Raw genomic sequence first — 5,409 nt, 5'->3', positions numbered from 1 at the left:
GAAATATATTTATGTTTGTGGTTGTAATGTGACAAAATATGGAAAAGTTCAAGGGGTATGAATACTTTTGCAAACCACTGTATATGACATCGTAAAAATTGAAATCAGGTTAAAGTTACATGAAAACAACAAGAGAGTTGCAGCTGTGTACTTAACCAGTTMATTTTTATTGTGTTAGAGCAAACGATGTCATTTTATTGGGACGGGGTATCGACTGTATCAGATTTTTGCGGGTGGTCAAATGCCCCCCAACCCCTCTCTGGAAATTACCCAGTATCAGACATATTCATCAAACAGTCCTTTTATTTCACTTCAGAATCCAACTTTCATTGTTCCAAACAAATTCAAATATTTGAGTTTTTATCATCCTCAATGATGGCATTTGTAAAAGCAACAGCTATTTACTTTTAATAGAATACGTTTTTTGTATTTTACATTTAAAAATGTCATAATTTTTATTGAACACTGTCGTGATCTTTATTATTGATTCTTTCTTATGTAAGTGTTTTCCAAACATAATGAATAAGAGATTTCAAGTTCTTCCTTGAATATGATGAGTCATCAAAATTCTACCTGGTTTGGATGTACTGAACAGAAATAATATGTTACGTATTTTAGTAAGTAAAGCAGACCAACATTTTTACATTTCTAAGAAAATATCTTTTTTCAGCCAAAAGAATGAGGTGTTTTAAAGAATTATTCAAAGTTTAATAAAAGCCGAAACATCATCATTGTGATTTATTCTCCAATGGGAGACGCTCACACAAAATATCCATTTCATTCTTCAAAATTGTTTGTCTTTTTTTGTAAAACCTAATTACCTTAAATGTTCTGGAGTGTTTCTGCCTGCCATCAGCATGTGGCAAAACTTATACAACAAAAATAACTCAGAACCCATTTCTGTGCTCTGGAAGGAGGCTCCTCTGGGACGTCCGGCATCTGTTTTTATTTAACGTGAAAGTGTAAATCTCTGCTCACCTGGCTAATGTTCCGCTCTGTATTTCCCATGAGGTCATCGGGTCTGAAAATAAAACGCTTTCATCTCGTCTACTCTTTCCATTATCCATGCGGCTCCCAAGTTGGGCTGAGTCGTTACGGACGCCCTTATCTCATTACAGCAGCAAACACACCTCCAGAGACGGATGTTCAAATTATTTATCCATGCCTTCTTTGGTTGGAGCATTTTTTTTTTTTGAGCTCAAAGCTTTACTTGTTGACAAGCGTTGACTTGTTACTCCTTTATTATTAGGCTGGTGCTCTGTTACTGGTTCACTCTGTGCTTTTTAAAAATAAGTATTTTCCAATGAAACAAATATTTTTTTGGTCTCAAGGTTTTAGGACTCAGATTTTGCAGGCAAACTTGCACAATTAGTAAACAAATGCTATTCTTAATCTCTTTTCTCCAATAATGATTGCACAATTTCACAGTTAATTGTGTTAAAAGAAATTTAATAACAGGAATAACAATAAAAGATTAGTTATCCTTGGATGAGGTGGATTTATACATCATCAGACATTTGATCTTGTTGTTAGATGTTGTTCTTTATGCGGACATTTAATTTTCTAACTGCAGCGAGAACTCCTGGTGTCCTCTCCCTGCTGCACACATCATGTAAGACAGTGGTTCCCAAAGTTGGGGTTGGGACCCAAAGTGGGGTCCTGAAACATCAAGGTGGGGTCCTGAAAAGATTTTCTAAATTAATCACATGTTTGCCTTAGTTGCCTAAAATGTATTAATGTAGAATAATAAATATAGTTACTATGCCCACGTTTAGTTGACCTGATACAAATATTTATCATCCAAAAACAGTTGTGGGCACAGGTCTACTGTTATTTTGTGGCTCAAAAGCTGAAAATTTTGGGAACAACTGTACTTAAGAAATCAATTGAAAGGGTAATAAAACAATTGGTGATGTAATATTTCCCTATGATTATTGCAAAAACACAAAATAAGGATAAATAAGTATTTATATTTGTGTAGCCTTTGTTTTTAGGGTTATTAACAAAGTTTGTGTACTCAGACCAGTAATATTTGGGGTCACAAGTTTTTGCCAGGAATATTTTGTGGGTCAGAAGATAAAAAGTTTGGGAAYCACTGATGTAAGAAACAGATAACAGCACGGTTGGCAGACTGGATGTTTATTTTCAGCTGATGATGGAGGAGTTAGACGAAGATCTGGTATTTGGTTCCTTTGCGAGACTGCCACTGTTTTCCAACAGACGGTGTGGAAACGTGTCCTTACACTACAAGGTTTACTCCCTTCCCGATATCACAACCGGTGTTGCCAGAACTCGCGAGCGAAACAAGCAACCTAAGAAAAAAAAGCTTAAGTATAAAAAACCACCATAAATGTAAACAATTATTACAGCATTATATATACGCAAAAGCAAACATTTTTACTATAAAMATTAAATTCTTTGAATAACTTCTACTTTTAAACTCTATTATGACAGCAATGAGACTGAGTCTGTGCGCTCTCTTTTCTCCCACTTCTTATTGGATTTTTTTCCCTCCACTTTCCTCTCTAACTGCGACTCATTCTCACGCAGTCTCATCACTTGTTTCCCTGTTGCTGCTCAGGCAGGAGTGTGTTTGTCGTGTGCCGAGTGAACTTTGGCAGGAGTGGTAACCAGGAAACAGAGGCGTGGAAACTACTTACTACTGTTTTGCTTTGTTGTGGGGAGCTGGGAGATGAGGYTTGCACCTCCAGTAAAGTGTACAATTAAGAACAGGTTAGGTGGTTTTATCACTGCTTTCACCTTATTTCTTGCATTCGGATTCTAAAATAAAAGCGTCTCTCTCCAAAAGGAAGTTTTCAGGGTAAGTTTMACAAGTAACGCCTTTCSTCTGTCAATCAATCCAAGAGCTAATTCGCAGGCAGCATTCTGCAGACATCAGAAACTGTGCMTGCACTCGGTTCTACCCACTTACAACCACCTCAGGGGAGACATGTGAGTGGAGAAAGGGGCCATAGAGACAAATGAGACAAACAACAAATCACTCTCTCACTCACTCTTAGGGACAATTTAGAGTTATTAATTAATAGCAGTCATGTTTTATTTTTTTTTTTTTGGTCTGTGAGAGAAAGTCGGAGTGCCTGGAGAAAACCCACGCATGCACAGAGAGAACATGCAAACTCTACCCGGAATGAGGGACAACAGCTTTAACAATTTAGTCAAAGTAAAAAAAAGATGTTTCTTTCCAAACACAGCTCTGTACAGCACATCTACAGCGCAGCCTCCAAACTGGTCCAGCATATCTGCAGGATGCACTGGAACAAGTCTYATCTACAGTGAGCTGTTTACAGGAAAGCATAGATATCTGTGTGTCTCCCCTGGCTGTGCACTACCAACGCAAACATTAGTTTGTACTGGTGTTTCTTCAATTGAACATAAGTGAAAAACCATTTTTAGCAAAAAGAAAAGAAAGAAAAGGCCACCTTTTTATTTATTGCTTTATTTGCATCCAAACTGCAAAAACCCCACAGCTGCTTGCAAATTGGACACCTTTTTGATTTTATTGCACACATATTTTCTGTCTGTATGCTGCTGTCTGCAAAAATATCAGTTTGTCAGTTCCTCTCTGTGAACATAAACATTAGATAAACGCTGACGAACAATGCAGATTGCTGTGTGGGTAAACGTTTAAAAGAGAGGTACCGTTCTCTCACTTTTTTCCCACCGTTCGGTCGGTCGAAACCATCATTGCAGGGATGTAAACAATTGCCCCAAAGTGATGCGCATCTGTTGCCATGTTATTCAGCAACACAATGCTGCAACAGTAGGTGGGCCAACACTATGAGCTCAAAACGTTTTCTGAAAAATACCGTTTCTCAAACTCCGAAGGGCAGCGTTTGTTATGCGGGCATAAATTTGTGTGGAAATGGTGTCCGTCTACCATGAAAAAGATTATGTGAAATACAAGGCAGTTACATTTTATGGAGCATGAAGGCTGTAGCTGYAGCGACACAGGTTATTGAATCTGCACTTTTCATATGTCAGCATGAAGTTGTTTGCTGTGTAGAAGGTTCTTCAAGAGATTCGGGGTGATTTGGCGCCATCCAGCATCAATTAAAACCAATCTGAGAGCGTGACTTTTACATCTAAACTTCTGAGCAGTGACTCGGAGACACCTCCATCCAGCACAGGCAGCATTGCTTTAGTTTTTGTTCAGCCCACAGTTCATGTTCTTGTGCTTCRCTTAAGTGTGTGCTCAGAGGAGCCGAGCTGCATATTTCTCTATTTGTTCCATAACTGTATCATTTCCCTGTGGCCCGTCTTCTATCGGCCCTATGTGACATCCCATCTCAGCGGAGCTCTGGCTGTGCCTGCTGGCTACAATGCCTTCATTTGCATCCTGTTAAAGCAGCTCTGCAGCTCCGGTTGTCCACAGATTCTGAACCTGTCTGGTTCATTTTATCTACAAAAACCTAAACGTTCTTTTTAAAAAAAAATTGAATATTTGCTCTTTGTAGTCCCTATAAAATGACTCCAAATAGCTTTTATAGAGAAGCAATCTGACTGTGTTTAAACATCTTACACATTCATTTTTGATTTTTTTCTTTTCATATTTAAATTTACCGAACAAAACCTTTTCCCAGAACATGGATATGGAGGTCATTGAACTTTTCCATTCTTTCATATTGAAGCTCACTGTTTCAGCATTTCTTCCTACTTGCATATTTAAACAATGTGAATATTGTACAGTATATTCCTTTTTACAACATTTTATCTAAGGAGACATGTTATCATTTTTCTCCAGACTTAAAGGAGAACTGTCATGCTTTTAAATCCTCCTTTTTCATATGTTAATCATTCAGTTGGGGTCTAAAGTGAAACTGCAGTGTATGGCCTGGATTCCTTCTTGTTATAACTCCACGAGCCCCTCCTTCCTTTACCCCTTTTCTGAGATGTGTCTCAGATCAACTCGTTTTGAGGCTGCCTCTTTAAATCCAACTGAGACGCTTCACRCCCCTCCAGCTTCCAGAGTGGTCCATTCTAGTTTGGTAGAGGTCTACGACTATCTAGCAGCACAGAAACGTTTAATTTACAAATTAATTAAATGATGTCGATTGAAGCCAGAGTCTGACCCARATAGATAAAAGTCCAGACCTGATTTGGTTGTTCCATTGCAAAAAATGTGATGAAATATCATAGAAAATAGAGAAAAGTATGACTTAAACAAAATAAAAAGACAGACTAAATTCAATGTTTCTGCACTCCTAGAAACTCCAAGTACACAACAAACTGTATTTACCAGCTACAWAATTGGATTCTGCATGATTAGTCCCACTTAAGATAATGTGGGTATGGTACAAACATTTGTTATCCTGTCCACCCAGTTTCATCCTTTAGTATCAACACGTGGAGATGATCTGAATCATTATTGGATTTATTCATGATGGATAT

Source organism: Austrofundulus limnaeus, unplaced genomic scaffold (genome assembly GCF_001266775.1).
Source record: "Austrofundulus limnaeus strain Quisiro unplaced genomic scaffold, Austrofundulus_limnaeus-1.0 Scaffold261, whole genome shotgun sequence".
Taxonomy (NCBI): Eukaryota; Metazoa; Chordata; class Actinopteri; order Cyprinodontiformes; family Rivulidae; genus Austrofundulus; species Austrofundulus limnaeus.
This window is presented reverse-complemented; position numbering follows the sequence as displayed.